The following is a 14,031-nucleotide window of genomic DNA, read 5'->3' on the forward strand; positions in this document are numbered from 1 at the left end:
ACTTTTCTTTTACTTTTGTATGCACAACTTAATCCCCGTAGACTTGTTTGTGGTTATTCACTTTGCATTTAGCTAAATGTTCATTTCAGTGGCAACAAACAGAAGACAGTAGTAGTTGCACAACTAATCCTAGTTCACCTGTTTTGTTTGATGTTGTTTCTGTTTTTCAGGTCTTTTGAACATCAGTCAATTTCTGTGCAATCCAACGGTTCTTCTAAGAACCAGTTTTTCATTTCTTCTACTAGTTTCTCTTTCTCTCTTAGCTTTTGCTTTTTGTGGTCGTGTTTCTGTCTTTCCCTCTATATCTTTCTACTTTGACTTTTTCCATCCTTCTTTTTTTTATTTCTCCTTCCCTTTGTCTGTCTCAAAATGGCATCTGAGAACTTCAGACAGTGGCTTGAGGAGGGGAAAGCGTTGGCAGATGAGTTGGAAGCCAAAAAGGTAAGATTTTTTTAGATATTTTTCTCTGTGATTGTTCCCAAATTTTCTCTGAAAAAAATTTTGTGCACACTTTTTTTTCTTTCTTACTTTTAGCCATCAAAGAAAAGGAAACAGAAGGGAACCGGAGGCTCCAATGTTTCCTGGAGGACGAGGGACCATAATGGGTACATAGTACCAAAATTCATCAGAAAGAATCGATCTGGTCAGCAAAATATTATAGTTCTGATTATAAGTTGATACTGTTGGTCAGTATTAACGTTTCTTTCATCTTTGTAGTTAAACACAGGCGCACTATGGAGTTGCCAGAAGTTGAGACCTCGCAGATGGATGAAGTTCCTCAAGAGGTCACAAATCTTGGTATGCATATTGAATTCTGTCAGCTCAAATAGAGTCAAACTTAATCTTCTAGTTTGGAAAACATTAAGTACTTATAGGCATCTGAATATTGTATGTACTGTAGCAGCCATGTATATAATGCAATAGCTGTGAAAAAGCGATATAGATTTTTTTTGTTTTATTAAAAAATATTCTTATGGCTGTCCTTTTTACATTTTTTTATACTCTATCAATTTAGATAACCATCTTCAAACACTGAGAGACCTGCTGAGTTCGGTCACCGTCCCTGCATCAGCAGAAGTTGAGGAGACAACCAGCATGTCTGTGTGGACCAAGAGGCAGCTGACCACAGAGAGAAAATTCAAGGCTGCAGTGCCAGAGCTCCTGAGTTGTATGCTGGCCGCAGAAAGAGTTCCCCAGCATTGCTGTCAAAAGTGCAAAACAGTCAAGGCTGTGGTCAGGTGCTTGGACTGTGTTCCCTCAGGAGTTCAGTTTCTCTGCGCAGGATGTGACTCAATTGTCCACAAAAAAAATGTATTTCATGACAGAGAAGTCATGATTGACCATTTTTATAAACACATTCCTCCCACATCCTTAGTGAAGATGGATGAAAGCGGTCATTGTGAACTGGTTGAACAAGGTGTGTTTAAAAAAATGTATTAGTCCATAAAATCTACTGCATATACAGTGGTATAATATGACCCATGTCTGAAGTTTTCTGTAACTGTTAAAATTTTTTATTTGAATACTGGTATTTTTTTCTGACATTTTCATAACTATGGTATGTATGCTGCCGATTCTTCCACCAACACAAATCTGCTCCTGTGGCCCAGACCAAGAGTGTACCATCTCTCCAGGAAAGCAGACTGTCTTGGTGACTATCAATGGTATGTTGACACTTCCCTCTACTCTCTGGATACCATCAAAGGCCGATGATGGCTTACTATTATCACTTTGTCCTGTTTTGTAAGGATACTTTTGAAACGGTATATGTTGTTTTGTTTTGTTTTTTTTTTTCAGGTCCATACAATCTTTGTCTGCCTGCTGTGTATTGCCCACATTGCTCCTGCAAGTGGACCCCAGGGATCAGTGACCTGATTAGTAGCCGATACTGGCCAGCAACAGCAAGCTGCCAAATGCTATTCAAATTTGATGTCTTTGAACAGATGAAGTTGGCCAGCCCAGCTACGTCCCAAAAAGCATTTATAAGAATGCTTGAACATCGGGCACATTGCACAGGACGGGTAAGAACTCTTGTAATTCGAAAATTTGAATTCCAAACTGCAAAGTTTTTAATTAACCAAAATAATACCATCCTCGTTTTCAGAATGGCAGTATATGCGGTGATACATTCCACAGGGTGTATCGTGAATTTGCCTTCTGCAACTGGAAGAAAGAGCATCTGTGTCAGGTTGAGCCCTTCAAGTGCCCTGCCTGCACACCAGACATGCTTGCCATAGCTGCAGATGGTAACAGAAAGCAGTACCGCTTCAAGAAATCCAAAGGGTTAGCAGACTAATCTTTGTAATTGATATATTAACTATAATGAACCTCACTGCTAAGAAAAATATATTTCAATGTACATACAATTCATATTCCATCATTCATGGCATCTAAAATTATTATTCTAATTTGAAAATCTTTCTGGACAGTCAGAAAACAATGTTTATAACCACATAATTGCAATATTGTAATTCATGATTATAATCCTAAAATATAACACATTCAAAGTAACTATGTAGAAAAGCCTTGAATGTTCAGCATTACTCTTTAGTTGATACTTTCAGGCCACATTTGATGTAGTAAATGGATATAGATATAGATATTTTTACACTTGGTCAGATGTATTATAGCCCTGTTCATAACGTGATTGTAATGTCACAGTTCCATGACAACAATCCATTAATTTGTTCGGGAACTTTTTGTATCCGTTCCATAGCCCTAATCCACACCCAACAGCTTTACCCTTACAGTAAACCAATATTTAACTACTCGCTTTATGCCAACTTTCAGCTTTCATTTCCACAGGTGACATAAAGGTTGTAATAAAATAAGGAAATTCCTCTTATTTAACAGGACAGATGAACAATCTCTTTTTGATGGCCTGTTCATTGCACAAGATGCCCAAGTGTCTGCCTTTGTGGATCAGACAAGAAGCCAGATGACGATTGTAAGGTTTTATCCAACCACATACCCCTTCGTCTTTATTTTTTACTTGTCTCCGGGCTACATGTAACAGTTTGTCTCCTTTCAGAGAACTGGTCATGATGTATGTGGGCCGGCAACTTTTACTGCAGGGCGAGAAACCTCCCAGAAGTCCAGGGCCAAGGTGGACGAGGAGGGCCTGGAAATTGCCGTTTGCAGACACGGAATCTTGCTACAAGGCTTGAATCACTACCGTGGAGAAATTTATGCTTACCCACTGTTCCTGCAGAAGGAGTTGGCTCAGGCTGCAAACATCAAATTCTTTTGTATGGACCTCACTTGCAGGTGATCTTAACCCTTACCATACCTGAAGCTTGAATCTGTTTTTTACACTGTATTAACTCATTTTAGCTTGGCACAACAGGCCTAAAATCATACCTTTGGGACATTATGGCTGTAGAAAGTTGATATGGCTTATTTGGTATCACCTCTGTGTCCAGCAGATACAAGGTATTATTAGCATTAGCATTTATTTTGCTACATGTTTGTCTGTGGTTGGTAATAGAGTTTTTACTGGTGACCTCCCCCGATTTGTCTCCTTATCATTATGTCAGTATGCACCCCAAACACTTAAGTGGTTTTCTCATTACAGGTATTGGCCATACTTGGAGAAGATGGCAGAGAAGTTGTCAGAGCTCCAACCACTGACAGAGATGAGGCCTTTTCTGTCTGTAATGCATGCCAAGGCTCACACTGGCAAATGTGAGGTACAGTGTGCAAGTTAAAAGTTTCTTTTCACACTAGAAAAATTCCAAGTCTGACCAAATTCGTTACTATAAATCATGTGAGAACAGTCAGTCCACATATTGATCAGATACAGTATATCTGGTGTGTAGGAAAGAAAGTAAATACAGAAAGTTTATAACTCGTGCATATATTTGTGTGTTTGTTTGTTTTATTTTCGAGCAGGTGAGGTGGGGTGGCAGAAACCAGGATGGTGCAGGAAATACTGTTGGTGAGGAGGTGGAGCAAGTGAACAGCTTTCTCTCAAGGGCAGCTCTGACCACAAAATACATGACCAAGTCAGGTTGGTTTAAAAAAAATAAAAATTAAAAAAAGGCATGCTTTGACACTGCTTGAATTGACATATTCTCTATTTTACAGGGAGAGCCGATATGATAACAATGCTTGCCATGGGATGGAACAACAGGAAGGTGGAGAGTCTACACAAGACACTGGCGAAGCGATTTGTTAAAGTAAGACGTCTACACTGTATTTTGGTATTTTAACATTTACATTTGTCATTTCAAGCATTTACATAGCAAAACTTTGTAGTGTTTTTAACCAACCTAAACGTTTTACAAGGCTAATCAACATTCACCTCATTCACACATTCATACACAGGTGGCTGAGGCTACTGTACAATGTGCCACCTGCTCATCAGATTATCATTCACACACACAGCAATATGGGGTTCAATATCTTTTCCAAGAATACTTTGGCATGTAGACTGAAAAGTATTGAGCGTTTTTCAACAGCAGATAGACAATTGAATAAAAATTATTCTTGCATTGTATTTTTTCTTCTGAAAACATAAATAGATTACACAGAGAGCAGAAAAGGAAGCAGCAAATCTTCAGCATCTCCAGCATGACCTCAACATCACTTTGGAGGACACAGAACAGTGGATTGAGGCTGTGAAGCAGTGGGCAGCCACTGGTATGTAACACGGTTGCCGGTGTGTCAGATTGGTACTGTCATTCATTTGGCTACGTTTGGTTTTCCATCTCTGCTTATTTGTGTTTTTCAAGGGAAACATGGTGCTCATAGTAGCCAGGAAGAGCTCCAGAGAGAGATTGATGAGATCATCTATTCCCTCAGAAGGAAGAAGCATGATCTCTACAGACAAAATGGTATTTAGTTTTGCATCACTTAACAACTAATGCTTGTTTGTTGTTCTTACTAATACTTTTTTAATATAACAGACAGCAATCAAACGAGGCAACGGAAACGGAGGAGACTGGGTGAGCTCAAAAAGAAACTCAGAGAGAAGATCGTCCAATACAACACAGTTGCTGCCGATGAAGACAAAATTGACTCAGAAGCAGCATGCAGTCTCTCTGATGAAGTCGTTCTCCCTTGGGAGGCACAAGGAGATGGTAAGCAAAGTGGTACCATTTGTGTGCTTGTTGGTGACCATTAATCTAAGTAGTAGGTATAAGTGTGTTCATGTTAATATTAAGCTGTGGATATTGGTATAAGACGACCAATGGGCTCTATGCACAACTCCACTACTTCAAGAACTTAAGGCAGCTCCTTTGTTTCCTGTCTTTCAGTACTGGATGAACTGATTAATCCAGGTGTGTCTGGCCATTTAATGAGGTCGAGCACACCTGGATTAATCAGTCTGTCTAATAATGAAAGACAGGAAACAAAGGAGCTCCCTTAAGTTCAGGAAGTAGTGGAGTTGTGCATAGAGCCCATTAAAAATTAGTGGGCCACACAATGATCAATACTGAAAATTCTGGTAGAACATGTTGAAAAGTTTTGATTGATTCCCATCTGTTCTTTTTTTCAAAATAGTGGTGAGTCTCCGTTTGAAGAGGCGACTTTTTGACCAGGTCATGCTGGTCAGGCGCATGGAAGAGGATAAACCAATCCTTGTGAAGGAGATGACTCAACATTATCAGTACCTGAGAAAGGCATTGGACAAACTGGACAACCTCCTCCATCACACTGAAGAGAACATCAAGAACCATAGTATGTTCTACAAATATTCTATTATATTCTAAAAGGACCATGGCATTACCTGTTTCCAACTTTATCTGCCTATTTTTAAATTTCATTCTTCAAATTTCACTCAAGCTACTCCTACAGATATGACAGAGGCTGGATACAGGGGACTGCACTGCTGTCTTCTACAGAAGAAAGACATTCTTCAGAAGAAACTGAGTGCTGTCACCAGCACCTATGCCCGTGTAGACACAGACCCCGGTGTTTTTAACGTGTTGGAAGAAGATCTGGAGGACTTTGAAGAGGATTACAGCAGTTCAGAACTTTCAGATGAAGAAATGTAGTACGTCACGTAGAGCAGGTTGTGCATCAGCTGCCACAGATGACTGAACGTATGAGCAATTTCTCTGAAACTTTTGTTTTTTTTTTCTCTCTCTCTGGCTGTGTCGGACCACTTGGAAAACTCCTGGTATTCCCAATGGCCAGTCCGCCCCTGGCATCAATACATTTGGACATGTGTGGGTCATGCAGTTATTACATGCTGAATATGTCTGGAGGAGAAGTTATTGTTATTTTATTTTCTATGAAATGTGTACATGTAAACAGTTACATCTGGAATAAATACATGCCAGTTTACTCCACATCTACTGTGTCTTGTTTTAAATCCATCTGTTAAATTTAAAAACATCTCAAGTTTGAGTTCATTTGCACAATAACAAAAAGGAAAATTAAGCATAGTCTACATGTTGTACAGGCGAATTGGCGACGACATCGATACAAACTACACAAGGAAGAATGGGGACAGAGACGCTATATTTCTGGTGTGTCTTTGCACCCTTGTAGCATGTTCACAAGCGGCAACGTTTAGCTAACACGTTTATTATTAAGCGATCTGATTGATTAACTTGTATGGAGCACCCTCTCGGTAGGAAGCCACATTATATTTAAACAAACTTTAAACCACTTTTTTACTCAACAACAAAAATAGATCCAAGTTACGAGCCCCGAAGTTCTGTTTTGAAACGTTGCTGAATCCGTTCTGCCATTGAACATACCCTCTGTAGACTGCGAAACAGAGCGACTGAAATAAGTGCTAAAATAGCATTATTTAATGTTTATGTAAATGTTTTCATGTCAGCAAATTAATCAAAATACAAAAGTATACGGTGTAGTTTGAGTTTTTATGTTGAAAAATGAGTACATAGATAAATTCGAAACCCTAATGTGACAACCCTAAACCTAACCCGGAAGAATACTTAAGGAACTACAATTTGTACAGAGTTGCAATATGGAGAAGCGTGGTGCGCCACATGTTTTGTAGTTCTGAACTGTTTTCCCTATTATGTGGTAAGATTACAAGGAAGATTGTAGGTTCTCCGTGGGTTTCTGAGGGTGGAAAACATGTATTTGTAATCAAATTTGAGATTTCTTGTTGTTTAGAGGGTTAAATTATGTTTTTTATGGGTTTTAACTCAACACAGTGGCGCCCCCTGTTGGATTACCTTTGGTTATGATAGTGGAGGTCAAGACCTTTCCAAAACAGTTGACCCCATATCTGTAACACTTTTTGTTCCTGTTCTGTAAGCCTTCAAAAATGTCACATTTTCAAGGTTCAAAGGTCACTCCTGAGGAGAAGGAACCTTGCACAGTTTTCATACTGATATATGTTACTATCTAGGTTGAGACCTTTCCAGTGATGTCTTCATTGTTATCCTACGACAAAGTAAATTTTTCATCTTTGCTCCAAGCCAGCCCCTTCCAGGTATAGTTTCTTGCACCCTTTTCAAGGCCAACGTGGATAAAATCAGAAAAAGACATTTTCACAGATATTTGCCAACCAGATGTGTTTAACATATTGATGACTGACCTATGCACCATCATACTTCTAATTTTTGACCAGTTTACATCAATTATTTCCCCATTATCACCATAATGCTAACCATTCTATGTAAATAGTTAAGGTTCAAAGGTCAATATTTCAAGCAGGAGCCATTTAGAATCTTCATGCTGACGTTTGTTGCTCCACAGGTCAAGACCTTTCCATTTATGTATTTCAATTAGTCCTATGACAAAGGTTTGATTTTAATACTTCATGGTCATAGCCTTGCCCAGATTAAGATTTCTAGAGCCATTTAGAGGCTCAGTGGGCTCTATGCACAGCTCCACTACTTCCTGAACTTAAGGCAGCTCCTTTGATTCCTGTCTTTCATTACTGGATGAACTGATTAATCCGGGTGTGCTCAACCTCAGCCATCACAACAGCAATGGCTAGACACACCTGAATAATCAGTTCACCCAGTAATGAAAGAGTGGAAACATGGAGCTCCCTTATGTTCCCTAACTGTGCATAAAGCACATTGTTTGAATTCTGAAATCAAGGTTCCAAGGTCAATATTTCATTATATTTAATGATTTATGTATCAGAAAGAACACAGCCAGCAGCACGTATGTTATTTTAAAATATTTAATCACACATTTAGCCAGATATGAATATTGAAGTGCTGCTCTTCATATGATAACTTCCTTCTTTCCTTGACTTCTCTTTCTCTCCGCCATCATGGGTTTCTCTCGTTGCCCTGACCTGGGGGAGCTGCTAGTGGGAGGGAGGTAGAGAGAGAGAGAGAAAAAGAGAGAGTGGCAGAGAGAGTGGTGGAGAGTGAGAGACTGGCAGGTAGTTAGAGACAGTGGCAGAGAGAGAGAGGCAGAGAGATGAAAGATGTGCGCTGTTTGCAGACAGATTTAAGAGAGAAGCTATGTTCATTTGCATGAACTGGAGTGTTTTAAAGACAAGACTGCACCAAAAGTATCTCATCACGCTTGTGTTGTTCAGGTACCAATATTCATCAGCCCTCGAGCTGATGCTTCTCAGAATTACATGAAATGCATCCAACAATAATATAACACAATGACAAAGTGTTTGAAAGTAAAACAATATGTTTATTACCTTCCCAACAACAGAAAACAAACAACTTACCAAAACAAATTTGTGTCACATAACACAACAAACACAATTTTAACAACTATTTTTAAGGAAGAACATTGTCTTTGGGCTCCCAGGACTTTTTCCACTTTGCTCCACTGTAAGACAGACAGAGAGACCGTAAAAAGTATCACTTTCACATTCTAACATTTGAAATATGTACCATGCTGATACTGAACTACTTTTAATGAGGCATGGAGTCTTCAGTTATATATTAATTCTTTCTTGTTGTTATTCTTATTATCATCAAAATACCCAAGCATACTACCAATGATCTTGCAACCTCGTCCATTTTTCAGAATTCTCACAATCTGGTCTCTTATGTTCAGGCAATTCCTTAAAATGTGGAGCGATGTTTCATTAAACACAACCCTCACCAAAGCTCTTTTCAAGTCTTGATGACTATGCAATGTGTTTTGCAAAGCAAGTGACTATTCGCCCCATTCACACAGCCTGAGGCTACCATCTACCAGAATATCCATCCACCCACAGTCACACACTGGGGGCTACGCCATCAGAACCAACTGGATTTGGAATTGGGCAACTGGTTCAGTATGTTGCCCAAATTAACTTCAACATGTAGACTGGTCACAGGTGAACACGATTCTGTCAGTTCAACCAAACAATTAAATTTTCATTTTGTATTTTAATTTAAATACAATACACTACACTGCCCAAACAGTATTTGACCTCTCTGTGGAATGCTTAATGAGAAGACTTTGCAGTTGCTTATAATTGAAGATTAAGTTGATAAAAATATTTGTTTCCCTAACCCAATCACCATCAGTACAATAAACTTCAGATAACATACACACTATCCAGAGCAAGGTTGCCACTCCACCAACACCTCGACACAACCCTTAACAAGACACAAAGTAAAATTAGTGACAAAAATGAAAAATGGACAGCAAATACAACCTGAAGCACAAGTAATGTCAAATTAAAAAGTGTAATATGACTAAAGATTGCCACCCTCTTTTAAACAAAGCACCTTGACGTATTTCTGTGCAGACAATTACAGGGTATGGTTCCAAAGAGTTATTTTCATCATCAGTAATTTCTTATGTCTTGGAACAAACCTCTCTGAGTCTTTGCCTCAGAATCCTTTTGTAGGGGAAAACGCTTAGACCTTGATGAATGGGGCATTCTGAAATGAATGAAAAGATGGTAATAATTCTTAACAGACATCTTATTCTCTGTTCACATCTTGATATTGCCATGAGGAAAAAGTTCTAAATAATGCTAACACTTCTAATAACAAAAATGATTGGTAACTGATATCTGAACAGGACCTGTTTTCAATTATGTAACAGTAACATGACATGGAAGGAGCACATTTTGGAGATAAGGACATTTGCCCATGATTTTTTTTTTTTTAATTATTAATGTAATGATTTTTGAAGCCTTTCAACAATAATTACATGTTGACGATGAGGAAATCATTGGTTACTATGATTATCATTTTTTATTATCATTATTTTATGATAGTTTATGGTTCAGAACAATCTGGGGTACATTTTCCTAGGTAGCACTTTTCATGGGTGGCTAAACCAGAATCATGAGTATTCCGCACTACAAAGATTGTAACTGGAAAATACTTTGATTTCATATCTGACCACTACTAAAATACAACAGTGCATCATTTTGTAGCTTGTTGAACTGTCATGCATATGTGAGAGCATCCTTTAAAGTTCTGAAACATTTGGGAAACTATTTTTTTTTGCTGCTCACATTTTAGTTATTTTAGCTACACTACTGTCATATTACAGAGAAATGTTTTATTAATAGTAAGAACATGAGGAATGATCACAGCGACCAAAAATTCTCAGCATGTAAACATGAACATGTGTGTGTTAAGCTTAGAAATACTGTAAGGATATCTTGATTATACCTTACTCGTCTTTCATTTTACCCCCAAAGAACTATGCTGAGCTAGTATATTATCATTCAATAACTTGCTGTACAATAACTGTAGCATTTTGCAATCATTTATAGAGATGTATTTCAAGTCACATTGAGGCAGACCCCGTTCCTTCATCTGAGAAAAGGATGGGATGAGCCTGATCTCACTGAAAATTGATTGACAAAGTTGATTCAAACAGTTTGGATTCACAGAAAAACAGACATACTGTACATACCACTAATGTCTGCATTCCTACATGATTTTCTTTTCTTCTGGAGGCCAGACACTGGTGGAGTAAGGGAGGTGGACACAGGCGGGGTGGACACAGGCGGGATGGACACAGGAGGAGCACAGGGGGTGGACACAGGCGGGATGGACACAGGCGGGGTGGACACAGGCAGGGTGGACACAGGCGGGATGGACACAGGAGGAGCACAGGGGGTGGACACAGGCGGGATGGACACAGGCGGGGTGGACACAGGCGGGATGGACACAGGAGGAGCACAGGGGGTGGACACAGGCGGGATGGACACAGGCGGGGTGGACACAGGCAGGGTGGACACAGGCGGGGTGGACACAGGCGGGGTGGACACAGGAGGAGCACAGGGGGTGGACACAGGCGGGATGGACACAGGCGGGGTGGACACAGGCAGGGTGGACACAGGCAGGGTGGACACAGGCGGGATGGACACAGGCGGGATGGACACAGGCGGGATGGACACAGGCAGGGTGGACACAGGCGGGGTGGACACAGGCGGGATGGACACAGGAGGAGCACAGGGGGTGGACACAGGCGGGATGGACACAGGCAGGGTGGACACAGGCAGGGTGGACACAGGCAGGGTGGACACAGGCGGGATGGACACAGGCGGGATGGACACAGGCAGGGTGGACACAGGCAGGGTGGACACAGGCGGGATGGACACAGGAGGAGCACAGGGGGTGGACACAGGCGGGATGGACACAGGCAGGGTGGACACAGGCAGGGTGAACACAGGCAGGTTGAACACAGGAGGAGCACAGGGGGTGGACACAGGCGGGATGGACACAGGCAGGGTGGACACAGGCAGGTTGAACACAGGAGGAGCACAGGGGGTGGACACAGGCGGGATGGACACAGGTGGGGTGGACACGGGTGGGGTAAAGGAGCTGCCTGTAGCAGGACCATCACTGGTCTGTGCTGGAGTCTCCATCGTCCTGGTTGTCACCGTCACTTTTGGGAAGAAGAAACATGAATTTTTGTGAATATTGGCTTAAGCAGTTGCAAAAAAAAAAAACATACATATATCAAAGGCTCTACTTTCAAAAGTCTATTGAAGATGCACAAAGAAATAATTGACAGTTTGATTTGTTGCTTCATTTAAATCATATTCTTACTCACACCTTAATGTTAAATGTCTGCAAATCTCCACTAGGGACATACAGGAAAAAGTTTCACAAGAACAAGCAATGATATGGATGTAGATAATACACAGTGAATATTTGGCCTTCCCAGAGATCTGCATTCACCAAGTGCTAATCTAATGGGGACTGAAGGCCTCTACATACTCCACGAGAAGCGAGAACTTTGTTCTCGCTGGCGGGGGGTCCGGACGTGAATGAGGACAGTTCTTGCCACATCGAGCTGGCCAAACTTTGTTCTCGAGGGGCTCAGAGAAGTGTTGCGTGATTGGTCGGACATGTAAACAGCTTTCACAAACAGCTGATCGAGGCTGAGAGAAAGTAAAAAAACGTTTCCAACACACGGTACATAAAGACACGGATACTGCCGCGTGCACAGTCCTGCACTGTCACCGAACAATTTTCATGTAAAATAAAAAATAAGCGGGTCAACCGGCTCGTTGCACAGAGAGACACAGACGAGCCCTACCGCAGTAATCCCCGCCTCGTCTCGCGCTGCTTCTTGCGGAGTATGACATGCCCTGCCGAACAAGAACTTTTTTCTCGGTTTTGCAGCCTCGAGAACAAGAACAAATTTCTTGCTTCTCGCGGAGTATGTAGAGGCCTTGAGTCCCCGGAGTTGTACTGTTTCCTCCCTCTGTTGTATCTGCAGGACCAGAGGAAGTGCAGATAAATACAACAGAGAGACAGACAGAGGCACAGACACAATTGTTCAGCACTCCGCTTTTTGTAGTTTTAAATAGAAGGGACAGTTAGCAAGTCTTAAAGGCCCCTTTGGTCACTATATCCTTGTTTCTGGGCTGAGCCATGCCTCTGTCAGACACTGTCAGAGAATAGGGATGCCACAGTGAGATAATGTTCCTACCTTTTTTAATAAAGGTGTTAGAACTTACCTAATAATTTGTGAAAAATGCATCTCGCAGTATGGGAGCAAAGGAACAAGACGGAGCAGCCAAAGTGCCATTATGTGGACATCTACAGGCAACACATAGTGCACCAACTTCTTTTTTGTTTTTCACTTTGACTTTAATTCCTCCAACATTGTCTTGTCACTCCAAGTCATCTGACTTACATACATGTATTGTATGTATTGTATCTAATAAAATTAAAGTGTGACATCTGCTACTTTGTGCTGTGACTCTGTTACTGCTACTGTGTTGAACAGTTTCACTTTAAGTTTGTATGACTAAATATCATTAAAACAAGGGATAGCAGTACCAGTAACACACTACTGCTGCAAACCTACCAGAGTGCAAAAGAGAGATGCAAAAAGTGCATGATGTTTGTTGAGCACAGAGTAAAAGATGCCAACTAAGATATGATGAAGAAATATTTACAATATGATATTACAATTTTACCCTAAACTATTCACATGAATGTATGAGAATGATTCAGAGTGCTGGAGACATTGTGCCTTGAGTGATGTTGCTCCTTGGTTTTGATCATGCAGTAAAAATGTTCATGCACCACAACCTAAATTCATGTCCTTTGTCTTTGGATCTTATCTGAGGACAGAAAAGGTTAGCGGTACCTGCCATGTGTTTAGAGAAAAACTTGTAGCTACCATTCAAAGAGGCATTTTGCCACAATGGGATAAATCAAGAGTAGATGTTCAATTAGTCAGCGTGGACACAGTTGAAAGGCGAAATATTAACTTTACTTTGATATGAACAAATGTGTGTATTTCTTCTTTTTAAATTCATCCTGAATTCACTGTGGATTGAGTGTAAATATGACATGAACATTTGTGTACATTACCATTGAGAAGACTCTCATAAATCTTCTTTATTGTGACAAGTGCATCCCTTGCATCCTCTGTGTCCAATGGCCAAGGACAAAGGCACTCTGCTACAAAGCCACTGGAGGTTCTCCTGGCGAGGAGGAGGACGGGATGCCTCTCTAAAAGCTCCCATTTGTGGAGCTGGAACAAAGTTGACACAAATTTTTAAGACTGAAAATTAGAAACATGTTAAGTCAGATGAATGTTGTATAGTCAACTGTGGTCAAATTTGTGTGGTGTATTACTTTGCATACAAAGACTATTTCTGATTTTCTTTGTCTAAAAAATTATCTTATTCATCTCTCCCCTCTC

At 40.6% G+C, this 14,031-nt stretch overlaps 1 long non-coding RNA gene across 1 annotated transcript; it reads right to left on the reverse strand.

Annotated features, from left to right (window-relative positions):
• Positions 1-9,451: 9,451 nt before the first annotated feature.
• LOC121636089 lies at positions 9,452-10,865 on the reverse strand. Its single transcript, XR_006009630.1, has 3 exons — positions 10,774-10,865; positions 9,715-9,782; positions 9,452-9,494 (listed from the first exon to the last, which is right to left on the reverse strand). It is a non-coding gene; the product is annotated as an uncharacterized LOC121636089 (long non-coding RNA).
• Positions 10,866-14,031: the final 3,166 nt, after the last annotated feature.

Source organism: Melanotaenia boesemani (assembly GCF_017639745.1).
Source record: "Melanotaenia boesemani isolate fMelBoe1 chromosome 2 unlocalized genomic scaffold, fMelBoe1.pri SUPER_2_unloc_5, whole genome shotgun sequence".
NCBI lineage: Eukaryota > Metazoa > Chordata > Actinopteri > Atheriniformes > Melanotaeniidae > Melanotaenia > Melanotaenia boesemani.